The following is a 13899-nucleotide window of genomic DNA, read 5'->3' on the forward strand; positions in this document are numbered from 1 at the left end:
TCCCCCAGGAACAAAGAGGGTGGAGAACAACATCTCCTTGCAATGACAGTTTATCTAACGAGGTCGTGATGCCAAGGTTATCCTCACTCATAACAACTATTAATTCATAATCTCCAGTTGTCATTTCTAGGTTTTGCCTAAGAGTCACACTTCCTTTGACACAGCACAGCTTCCAACAACATAGCACTTGGCTGCTCTACCGAGAGAGGCTAGCTTCTGTGCCAAATACACGTCTCATTCTATGGACTTTATAGCTGCCATCTTTTTTAAAAGCCAAGTGTGGGCAATCATCTCAGGGAACAGGCATCTGTATTGTAACCCTTGAAGAATGTTAGTAATCTATTATTTTTCTCTATAATTTTTAAGTCCTGTTGTTTCATAAGTTTACTGATTCTTCAACTTAGGCATCCAATCATTTGACAAATATTGTGGAGCAACTACTGCTGGATGCCAGGTACTTTGGTTCTGAGAATAAAATGTTAAATATGATAGAGACAGAGTCTGCCTTCATAGACTGGGGAAGACAGATACTAAACAAGCAAATACAAAGAAGTTTGAGGAGTGTTAAGATAAGGGAAGTACAGAGTTCTGTGGAAGCACATGGTATTAATATTACCATCTCAGTTCCACTACCTGTTGGCAGTGAGACCATAATAACATTGCTTAACTTCTCAAAGGCTCATTTCCTCATATGTAAAATTGTGGCCAATAATAATACTTGCTTCATAGATTTGTTATGAGGATTAAATTTTTTAAAAGAACATAGTACAGTATTTGGCACATGGTAAGCACTCAATAAACATTAACTGCAATAATAAAATAACATTAATTTTATGTTACAACACCATTTGACTGTGTTCATTTTCATTTCTACAACTTAAAATCCCTCTTTTTCTTAATTCTCAGCAGCTGTATTTTTCACTTCTGACTCAGTGCTATAAAGCTCCTAAACGTTTGTCCCTTTATTAAATTCCTCAGGCATTCTTTTATTCAACAAATATTTATTGGGTGCCCACTCTAAACCAGACCATGTGTCAGACACTGATAATAAAGTACTGAGCACAACAAATAGGATCCTTGCCCTGAGGGAGCTCCCAGTCTCCTCAGAGAGATGGGCATTAACTGAATCATCCCATGAAGAAGTACGATGACCAACCATCTCTGCATGTGCATAAATACATTTAGAGTTAAAACGATAATGGTCTAACAGTCTTTCCTCAGAGCAAAGGCAAAGGAGATTCAAGCTAAGAATCTGAAACAAACTAGTCCCAATATCACGGAAATGTTCTGATTCCTTCTAGAGCCCCAGCTCCTAAAACAAGCAGAGTAAAGATTAACCTTAAAACCCAGAATATTGTGTTGCCAATAACTTTGTACTTCCTTGCTCTGTGAAGTAGCTGACAAAAATACTATTTATTACAATTTTGAAAAGGGCTATATTATACAAATAATGGCAGTTTGAATATGGTCATATTCTTTAGAATGTTACTTTTGCGAATCACTCTGTGTTAGCATTGAAAATGCACTGTTATAGTTCAGTCTAACAACGCAATCTGTAGCACACACGTTCATTTGTTTTGCCAGCGAAGAAGAGTAGGCACGTGAAGGAATACACTGATGCATTATTTAATTTGTTTCCCGGCCCTAGTGCAAAGTGCTTAAGGAGGTGGACACTGGAATCTATCTTAGTTGTGAGATGTGGGCTGGGTACTTCAATTCTCGGTGCCCAGTTTCTTCATTAGTAAAATGCGGTTAATAACAGTATCTTCCTCAAATAGTTAGAATAGAATTGGCACATACTGAGAACCTGGTAATACTAGTGATTAAATGTTAGCTGCAGGCTCTGCCTAAGCTTAAACAAAGAAAAATGAACTATTTGAGGCAATTTCGGGGAAGATTTTGGGTGACCAGCCTTCCTGGTTTGCCAGAGTCTATTTCACCGGACATAGGACTTTCAGTGCTAATGGGACAGTCCCAGGCGAACAAAGACAGTTGGTTACACAAAGTCTAAATTCACGTGTGACACCGTTGATCTGACGTAGGCATGATAATACTGTGTTCCGCTAGCTAATTGCATGGGCCAATGATGAAAGTGATGTTGCGTCAAGGATCGCGATAAATCTAATTTGAGGGACCTGAGGGTCTTGAATTTTAGTTCTTGAATTTTAATTGGTTAAGAGTGCTTTCCTGTTTGCCACATCCCACAAGCAGGAAGCCAGGGAATAATGAATGGTTCCTCAGACACACCTATACTATTTACAAGGGCCATCTGCCTTTTAAGTCTTAAGCACGTTGCCTACTAATTCTACTACTTCCTAAAATAGGCAAAAAGGTCAGAATTTAGTACCTCTGCTCTAACAGGTGCTTAGATAAGCTAGCTTTAAGAGAGGAGGGTTGAAGGTGAGAGAAGGACCACTGGTACGGTCCTTAGATGTGTGCCAAGGGCAGTAGCAACACAGTAGGTACAGAATGAGGAACAAGGCTAAAATAAATGCCTACCTTCTGGCCTTCTTGCTTACTTTTTCTCCTTATTCTTCTTTCTTATTCTTCCCATGGAAGGTCTACACATTATCTGAATGTCCTGCTTGTAAACCTTGAACCGCTTAATATGGTGTCTAGCAAACGTTGGGTTCTCAACAAAAAAATTGTTGAATTGAACATTTGTTAAGGCTGAAGAGATTTATTTTTTTTATATTTTATTTTTTCTCCCTTCAAATCAATACTATTGCAAATTTACAGATGTGTTTAAAGAGCATTGGAAAGTTCCAGAGTTAGTTGTCACACAGATGAATTTTCAGGTTGGCATTTGTTCAATCTCACATCACTTAGGCACCTTTACAAATCTAGCTTTGGAAACTGACATTGCCAGTTTCCTGAGCTCATGCTTCACTATGGACACAGCTATTGCCAAGTGTTATAATGTTGATATGGAAAAGGCAGCTACTGTATTTAGCAACTGTTCCAGTAAATCATTCTCCAGCTGTCTGGGAGTCACAATCCATAGTCTTAAATAGATATATCTGTCATCAGTTTTATTAGCTTCAGGATATATGTGTCATCTGTTGGTTTTGGGTGTAGTAACTGGTGTGGGCAAATGTTTTTCTCAAGGTGTATATTTTTTAAAGACATACAATTACCGATTCATTTTTGTTCCACAAATTCAGAATTCACAATTTTTTATTCTAACTATATAATCCATCACAGTTTTATATTTTCATTTTTGATCCCAGAGTTCAACCAAGACTATTGGAAATGAACAGAGGTCTCTTGGCCCTATGTCATTCCCTCATTGCCTCTGAGCATGTGCTTTATGGAAAGCTGCTGTGGTAGATGGGGAAGCTTGAACTGTTGCGGAAACTGTAACAGAGAGTCTATTTCCATCAAATTGAGAGAACAAATGATTGCCTGACTGATTAGTGTTTATACAATCAACTTAATGGATTTGAGGCTGCTTCCACTTGAAGTACAGATACGCTAACTTGAAATTATTACAGAAAACAAAGAGGAGAAGGGAATGCTATATTAGGAGACCCTACACAAGGAAATGCATAAGAAAAGACAAAAACCTTACTTCTGAGCCTCCTACATCAAAAAGGAAAAAGAGAAACACGATTTACTTCACATTCATTGTTCGAACAATTACTCTCAGATTGGCACACCCTAAGGAAGGTTAAAGACAGGTAGCCAGGACCCGGGTGGGCCTCTGAGCCCTGAGTCAACCAGAGCAGCGCTGCCTTCACCTGTTTTCCATGTTGAGATAAGGCACAGGCTTTAGACTGACCACAGTCTGTATGACTGTTTTTGTATTAATTTGATAAATGACTCATGCAATTTGAGGAATCATGTAATTCAAAAGGAGAGAGAAATCTTCTTTTCTTCCTAGTTTGGAGTTCTGGGAATAATTTTTAAGCTATGGAATAAAAAAAAATATCAGTTTTTCAGAAAAATACAGAGGCATCTGCAGTAACATGTTTATTTCTAAAACTGTTCCTCAGTAAAAGTTCATGGTGTAACATTAAAATGTGGTCCTGTAAAACAATTCCAAGTGGGGTTGGAGTGATATGATATAGGTACGGAGTTTCCAGTGAGCAAACAATAGCGGAGATTAATTATAATAAAGTTTTATTTTTATTTTTATTAGTTTATTTCTTAATTAACTTTATTTTCTTAATGTATTTATTTTTGAAAAGATAATGTGTGGATTAAACTGGTTAATTACCAAAGCATTCTGGCCCAAGGAGATGAGCAGAATCCAATCAGTCAATAAGAATACCCTCACTCCATCAATAGGACCTACTTACAAGTGTAACTCTAAGGACATTTTAACCTTTCTTTCCATTTATTCTAAAAAGAGGTAAAGAGATTGAGCCTATAAACATGGAAAACATTTTTTTTTAATTAGAAAGAAAGAAAGAAACATACCAAGTTTCAGAAAAGTTTTCTACCACTGTATCTACATAAACCATTATGTCTAAATAGGATTTTCCCATAAACTTGAGAATTAGAAAACATCATTCTCTGGGTATTCTATGGGATTGCCATTTTAATGGTGACGAGAAACATGCATTTGAAAAATGATATGGATACAATATACTTTGCCTGACGTCTACTCTCCATATTTGACTAGTGTACTTGGAGGAAATGCATGACATGTTTGACCATAAAGTTGTCAACACTGCAAGAGGCTTTTCCTTGCCCGGTTTAAGTTGCCAGATATTTGGTTTGAACTTGGTTACATGGATAAATAAGGGTCTCCATCCAAACCCTGAGCAATTATTGTTCTTGATTTCCTTCCATATCACCAGCAAAGATCCTAGGTTCTTAAACAGTCACCACAGATACAATCTAAGTTTCTACGTATTCCAGTATGGATTTTTTCCCTTACGTTCTCCTTCCAAGTCTCAAAATACTTTTTATTCTTTGTTATTTCCTCACTTCTTAAATCAGGTGTTCTTGGGATGAGCTTATGGTGTTCATAAACCCCTAACACCACATAGAAGACATTCTATATATATGCATATTCTCCTTGGAAAAGGGTGCAGAGTTTTCATAATTTTTACAAAGATTATGTGCTCCTAAACTATGAAAAACTGCTCCATTAAAAGTTGCTTTCCTATTAATATTCTTTCTGAGCAATATTCTCTATTTTCTGCTCTCTCTATTGAAGCTCTACAACTGTCAGAGCTTCATTTCCTATTTATATTTGTGTGATATCCTGATTCATAGCCAATAGCTACAATGCCCAAACTCACTCTTAAGCTGTAGACCTGTATTTTCAAATGCTACTGGACTGACCCCTTAAACCCATCTCTCTCATTCCAAAATATTGATTGAAGAACAACTCACTATATTTGACACAGTGGGAAGACAAGACAGCTTCAGAGATATTTTATTTGACTATCATTTACTGAGCATGTAATATATACCAGGAATTAATAGGTGCTAAAGATATTACCTATTTTATCTCATTTAATTCTCACAACGAATCTGTGAGGTTTCCAAGTGAGGAAACAGAGCCCCACAGAGATTATATAACCTACTTAAAATTATGTAATCGGGACGACTGAATTTGAACTAGCATTTGTGTCTCTAGCGTCTAAGTTTTTGACTATTGTGTTATACTGTCTTTCATAGTATAATAGCAGTTCAGAGCTGAGAGCAAGTCATTGCAATACTTATAAATTATGATAAGCACAGCATCGTCTCCTACTTCAAAATGTTCTATGATTTCCTGTGGCCTAGAGGATTGAGTCCATACTCTTTAGCCCAGTGTGTAATTTGGCCTCAACCTGCCTCTCAGTCTTTAGTGGCCAGCATATTCCGCATCTCCATTCTAGCGTCTAGTCACAGCTGATGCTTTCCTCCTACATCATGCTCTTCTCTTACGCTTCTCTGACTTATATAGGTCATCCTGTAGGCTGGACAATCACTTGCCCTTCCCTCTTGTCTTCTTAGAAGAGTTTTATTTATTTTCTTTTCAAGACATATTTAAATGAATGTGACCTTCCAAGTAACTCCCTAAAGCAAAATTAGTTGTTCCCTGTTCTCCTATAACACTTACGCCTCTACTATAGAGTGTGAAGTAATCATGTTTACTGATCTTTCTCCATTCTTCAATAAGCCCCTTGAGGAGAGGAGCTCTGCTAGTTCTTCTAGCACCAGTGATGCTACTGCAATGCCTAGACTATGTGGCAGGTACTCAATAAATGTTTGTGTAATGAGCAGTATTCAAACTTTATCTGCCTTTGAGGTTGAGCTTTATACAGAGAGGAAACCTCAACAGAACACATCTTTGATGTGGCCATTCCCTATACTCATATACAATTTAAATAATATTATGTAAATGCTCCACAAAATATAGGTATCTTTTAAATTTTTTATTTTCTAGAAGTTTGCCTTTAACTCTTTGACAAGCTGACACAAATCTGAAAGGAAAATTTATTGTTATAAGGGGATATGAGTACGGTGATATTTCCTAACTTGCTTACTTGGTATAAGAATTGTTTTGTGCAAGCAATGAGATTTCAGAAAATGTCAAAAAACAAGAGAAGACTTGGAAGTGGTAAGAGAAAGCCCATGAAAGTCTGTTTAAAAAGAAGATGACAATGATTAATACTGACAGGAGGGTGCCAACACAATTAAACGGGAGAAAGAATAGTCTTTTCAACACCTCACTATCAGATGCGAGAGAATGAAGTTGGACCCTTTCCTCACATAATGTATAAAAATTAACAAAAAGTGGACGAATACCTAAATATAATAACTAAAACTATAAAACTCCTAGAAGAAAACATAGGGGCAAATCTGTATGACTTCAGATTTGGCAATGGTTTCTTAGATATGACACCAAAAACACAAGCAGCTTAAAAAAAAAATAGACTAATTGAACTTCATCAAAATTAAAAACTTTGTGCATCAAAGGACACTATCAAGAAAGTGCAAAAACACCCACAGAATCAAAGAGAATATTTGCAAATCATATATCTGATAAGAGTCTAGTAGTCAGAATATTTACAGAACTCCTAAAACATGACAATAAAATAATCTAAGTTTTAAAAATGGGCATAGGATTTGAATGGACTTCTCTCCCAAGAAGAGATAGAAATGACCAATAAACATATGAAAAGATGCTCAACATCGTTAGTCATTAGGGAAATGAAAATCAAAACCACAATGAAATATCACTTCATATATACTAAGATGGCTATAATAAAAAAGAATAACAGTAACAAGACTTGGCAGGGATGTAAAGAAGTTGGAACCCTCAGACATTGCTGGTGGGAATGTAAAATGGTGCAGCCACTTGGAAAACAAGTTTGGCAGTTCCTCAAAATGTTAAACATAGAATTACCATATGACCCAGAAATTTTACTCCTAGACATATATCCAAGAGAAATGAAAACGTATGTTCACACAAAAACTTGTACATGAATGCTGATAATAGCATTATTCAAAATAGCAAAAAAGTGGAAACAACCCTATCGTCAATGAACTGGTGAATGGATAGACAAAATGTGAGATATCGACACAATGATATGTCTTTCAGCCATAAAGAGGAGTGAAATATTAATACATGCTACAACATGGATGAACCTTGAAAACATTGTGCTAAATGAAAAAAGCTAATCTAAAAGGCCATATATTGTATGATTCCTTTTATATCAAATGTCCAGAATAGACAAATCTCTAGAGGCAGACGAGTGATTTTTTTTAAGAGCTGACAGAAGAATAAATGGAGAGTGACTGCTAATAAATATGAGATTTCTTTTTAGGGCGATGAAAATGTTCCGGAATTAGATAGTATTAATGGTTTCATAACCTTGTGAATACACTAAAAACCACTTAATTATACACTTTAAAATAGTGAATTTTATGGTATGTGAATTTTATTTCAGTTTTTTTAAAAAGCACCTGTTTCATAGGGTTGTTGTAAGACTAAATGAAAGAAAGTATGTAAAATGCACAGGGCCTATATTCAACAAACACTAATTTTCATTTTTAAAAAAGGATTAAATGGAGAAGATAGATTTTATTCATTTATGAGAATTTAAAGTAATTGCAGTTTACATAAGCTATATGGAAAGCAAATGCAAGTGTGTTAAAATTTTTTTATCAAAATACATTTTGCAGAGCTAATGAATCAAAAGGAAGACAATGGGCCACTTGATGCACATTTTCCTGACTAGTGCAGTTGTGCTAATGTGAGTGGACCAAGACATTTTTGCTCCGTATAAGTATCACCACAATGACGGACAGGTCATTGGCCTAGGAATGGACATAGCACCCTGTCTAACAGTTGAGTAAACCAATTACTGTATTACCATTATGACTAGTATTTTGGATGCTACAGCAGATATTTAAAAAATACAATGCAATTGCAATAATCATATCAGAGTTTTGTAGCATCATCAATGGAGCCATTATCTGTAGCAAAAAATGTTTAAAGTTATTAGAGCTAAGTTATGCCAGCCTATAATCTTTTCAAGGGTGCAATAAGCAGTGTGAGCATTTAATTTTAAACAGAAGTACAGCACATTATAAAACTCACCTAATGTCATAAGAAGTGTATGCAACTAGTTGTTTACGGTTCTGCATTCCTGAAAGATGTGCAGACTGCACTGAAAGTTTAATGTGTCCTTCACAAAGGAGAATGCAATATTAATTTTGTTTTGATGACAAGATGACTCCATACAAAAATAGGTAAGTATCTCAGCTAAGTATAACAGTTTTAGGAAATCCTGTTCCCAAGGTTATGGGACCTTTAAGGAACTTATCTTTCTCAAGAATGTCATTTCAAAGAACATTCTATAAACGCATCAAAGTTTAATGATGAAGAAACACAATAAATGTTCAATTTATTGGGGAGTACTTTGGAAGTGAATGGCAAAGATTAAAATTCAGCGAAGAATACAATCATAAAATGGTTCACAAAGTTTTAGATGAATGAAAAATGTAAAAAATAAAAGCACAATTTCCTGAAACAATTGATTTCTTCTGAGTTCCAGGTTTACCTTTGGTTGTCCTATGACAGGCAGTTCACAACACTGGGGGGAAAAAGAGAGGAAGAAGGAAAAGGAGAGAGGAAAAGAAGAGAGAGAGTGAGAGAGAAAATGAAAGAAAATAAAAAGAGGAAAAATAGAATAAGAAAATGAAAGAAAAATCATAGAAAGAAAAACGAAAAGAAATAAACTGAGGCTTTGTCTAAAAAAACTATAAAACAGTTCATCACAGTGCGACTATTCTTTTCCAACCTAATGGCTTATGTCTATTTTGGCAGATTTCTAGGATATAATAAAACCGGGAAGAAATGACTCTAAGTTCACCAAGATTGAATTCATCATGTCATATAGATGTGTCTTAGACTAAACATACAGTACATAACTTCTTTATTTTCTAAATTACTTACTTTTTTAAAAATCAACAAAAACCAATTAAGTTTCATAACACACAAAAGTATACTAGACATTTGAAGAAGTGTTTTGTTGTTGGAACTCAAAATCCCTAAAATGTAAGAGATAAGCTTTAGAGGGCTCTGTTAGTTCCCCACCCAGATTCCCTTTCCCAGCTGCTGTACCCAACTGTATCTAACCTCCGGATGCTCTGAATTTTGGCTGACAAGGCTCACTGCTTCCCCCTTCTCCTTAAAATTTCTCTCTGTGCCACGGAAGCCACTGCAACCCAGCATCTGGAAGGTTATCCTCCCTTCCCTCCTCCCTAACACCAGGCCAGCCTTCTTGCCTCAAGGTGGCACCAACTCTGTGACAGTTCCTGCTCGAGTCGCCTGTAGGACCAGGCTGAAGCTAGGCTCCCGGGCGCAACCACAGTCCTGCTTAGCTCCTTCCCCTACTCTCTGCTACTTCTCACATCCCCTTGTCCTGAGAGCACTTCCTCTGTAAAAGTTCTTAGGAATGTGACGGAAGAGAGAGGGAAAAGAATTTTTCCTTTGCAAACATTTTAGGAATAGTAATCGTTTATGAAATATTATTTTAAAAATATATTCCCAGCATGTTTTTTGGTTTGAGGCAATTTTGTTAGATTTTAAGATATGAACTAGAGTCATATGAAATCTGAATCAGAATGAAATATACTAGCAGACAAATTTAAGTAAACAATTTTTCATGTATCTTTAAACTTTTCACATCCCAAGCAAGACTTTCTTTCATTGCCTTCAGACTTTGCCCCAGCTTTCCTCCGACTCCGTCAAGCTTTGTTTGCTGGGGTAATGCCTACTCTTCAGAGGTGAGCTTGTCACTTCAGAACCCCTGAGGTTAGATTATGCATCCTTTGTCCTTTTTTTGTACTGTCGGGGTACTTTGTACTTACTGTAATTCTCAAACTCATCACATTCCATGGCAATTTTCTTTTCTTTTCTCTTCTTTTTTTGAGAAAGATTAGCCCTGAGCTAACTACTGCCAATCCTCCTCTTTTTGCTGAGGAAGACTGGCCCTGAGCTAACATCCATGGCCATCTTCCTCTGCTTTGTACGTGCAACGCCTACCACAGCATGGCTATTTGCCAAGCGGTGCCATGTCAGCACCCCAGATCCAAACCCACGAACCCTGGGCCTCCGAGAAGCGGAACATGCAAACTTAACCGCTGTGCCACCAGGCCAGCCCCTCCGCGGCAATTTTCTGATCACTCCCCTCTCGCCGCATACCCAGTACATTTTCTGAAAGCAAAGTAAGGACCATGTCTTACTCTTTAGGCTATCCCCATTCCTCAGTAGACTGCAGGTACTCAAATATTTGTTGAATGAATGCATCCTTTATGCCTGTCAAATGAATATTATACTGTACAACTAATGAAATGATCTGGCTTCAGCATATAAACTAAATTACATAGATCATCTTGAATGAGAAGTAATATCCAAACTTGTTATTGACATCTGAAAAAAAGAGACACCGTAGCTGAGAAAACTTGCGAGTGACTAAACCAACAATTAAACATAACGTGAATGTAGTTTTTAGGATGTTTAACTTCAACAATAAAATGTTCAGGCTTTGTTGTGTGAAGTATATAAATTCAACTCAAACACATATTGATTAAGCACTTATTTTACCAGCACATTCTTCAATTACAAGGGAAATATGGCTTTTAACGAAAAAAATCATAAAAGTAATACAAGATAAAATAAAAGTTCATGTGAAGAACATATGGCAGAAGCAAGTGCTTTATGAGATTGCTGGATTCAGTTTGAGTAAGTGGAGAGTAGTTTTTCCACCTAAACACGATGAGGAAGAGAGAAGCCTGAATTTGACATATTCAGGAAATCATAAGAAAACTGGTCTGATTGAAGTGGAGAGCATGTTCTAGGAAATGGGGAAGATAAAATTAGATAAGAAGGAACAGTTAGATTATTTGATGGGGTGTTTTAGGCTCGCTATTTAAAAGTGATTTGATGGACAAGGAGAAACTACAGATTCTTGAGAAGAGAAGTACCATGTGTATTTGGAAGAAAGTGTATTCAGAACAAAGCTTGTGGTCATATTTAGGATGGGATGGGGAAATCTGACGTAAATCTGAAAATCAGGAACAATTTCATTAAGGTTAGAACTGACCAATAAAGGCATGATAGATGAAAATCAGGGTTATTTGATGGAATTTTATATATATGGCAGTAAATAAATAAGCTTATCCACAAAGCACTAGAAAATTTGATATAGTTTATTCTATCCAATATTTAAAATTATATAAGAAAGTAACAGGTATTCAGTGTAATTCTCATATTTTCTGAATTTTACTGAGGAGAACTGGAGAGCGTTTATTATAGATGTCTCAGTGAATTTAAGTCCTGAAGGACCAAAACTAGGAAAAAATACATATACACGTATATTTTTGGGATATACATATATCCCAAGAAAGTCTCAAGGAAAAAAGCCAATGGAGTGAGTCCTTTTAGGAGAGGCAGAAGAAAAGACTCATTACAGGTCTAAAGGGCACAGAGGAAGACACAAACAGAAATGGAGACAAGAGTGAGAAGCCAGGCTGAAACCAGAGAAAAGGAAGCAAAGTCAGGAAATAGTAATGGATCTGAAGAGCCTTGGTGTCCTAATGGTGGCTGGGCATGTGGGCTCGTTTAAAGGTGAAAAGTCTCTTGGCTTCACAGATGCAACAACAAATATTTCTAAAAGAAAGATGATAAAAAGGATTATTTTATTCCTCTAGAAAGTATGAGGTCAGGGAACACAGAGCAAATTTTCCAAATCTGCTCAAAATCTTGACAGACATAGAGTTATGCCTGCCAATCCATTTCCACTTATAGAATTAGCCACAGTGCATCTAATTATTACTATCATAAAAAATGTAACAATAGGAAAATATAAAATTGAAGTGAAAACTATTCATTTCAGTTATAACAAAGGCATCATTCAAACTCATGGACATTCTTTAGAACTAGAGATTTATAATATCTAGATACTTATTGAATATGCAATTGCTTCTTCTGTGTTATTTGCCCAACAGAACCAAACTAAAATGTGTTTAGAACAACATTATCTGAGTAAAATTAACGATAGGAAAATTCCTTGAGGCAATTTTGACAGCTGCTTGTCATATCATGAATACCCATCTTTCAAAAAACAGGAAACAACATTAAATATACTTAACTAGTATGATTTGGTCTTCTCAACAATGTGAAGTATGAGTGAAATTTGCCTATGTGTGTATCAACTGGGGTTCAGAACAGGAAACAGAATAAGCTCCAGGTACTATCATTAATACAGGGAATTAAAAGCTTACAAAATAATTAGAAAGGCTAGAGATAGAAGCTCTAGGCTGGGCATCCAGGAATGTTTCCAGAACACTGTAGAACTGACCTATTAAGGGAATTATTTCTGCTTCAGTCAGAAAGGTGAGGAATCCGTAAGTCACTATGGAATTTGCTGAGTTAAAAACATACTACTGTAGCCACAAGTAAGGGATCAGGGAACCCTCACTGCTGCCCCTGCAACAGCCTCTCAAAACCCACGAAACTAGAACTGGGATGCTAGAACCTACCACACAAAAATCGTGTCTTCACAATCCCGGCTATTAGCAGAAAACAAGGCAAGCAGCAGGAAGATGACCTCCACTTGACTTCTGCCTTCCAAATCTCAGCAAAAGCGTCTAATTGGCTGCACCTAATTTGCATCGGCAACTTTAATTGCACCAAAATCTGGGAAATGCAGTTTTTAGCTTTCAGCCTCTGAGGTACAGAATTGCACACTATAAAGTGGGGAATGGTTGCCAATTGGCCATATCCACCATACTCTGATTCAAAGACTTTAGAATTTCTTATCCAAGGTCACAGAGCCAGCGAGTGCTAGAGCAACAAACTTGAATTCAAAGATTTTGGCCACTTGCCCAGTGCTCTTTCCACTACATCAGTCTACAGCACTGATTACTCTCTGAAGACATTTGCCAAAGGAGACATATTTTCAAATCTTGTGCTAATTATATTTTTCACTGAAGCATTAATTCAGGCATCTGTGAATATTGTTACCTTTTAGTCTTATGTCAAATCTAGTTCTTCTTCCAAACTCAGACTTAATCTTATTTTACAGTACTTACAGTTAAACCAACACTGCAAGGGTTTAATACCTTTGAGTATTTTTCTCAGCAGGCTTGCTGCTTAATCCATTTAATGTCAGAACAACACAAACCTTCTTATTAAAATGGGGGAAAGGACATTATTAGAGACTAATGGCTTTCTTTCTGCTGGGTAAAACCTGCCAATATGACAATATTTGTACCTTATCCTTTTTTTAATTTGTGTTTTCTACTAACCATTCAAGAAAAATATTTAAAAAGGAAAGATTTGGGATGTAAAATCCTCTCGCATGTTAATCATACATAAAAGAAAAATAGAAGATGAACGTTCTCTTAGAAAAATCTCTGTAAATTTGTACTTCAACACTAAAA

This window comes from Equus caballus, chromosome 4, assembly GCF_041296265.1.
Source record: "Equus caballus isolate H_3958 breed thoroughbred chromosome 4, TB-T2T, whole genome shotgun sequence".
NCBI lineage: Eukaryota > Metazoa > Chordata > Mammalia > Perissodactyla > Equidae > Equus > Equus caballus.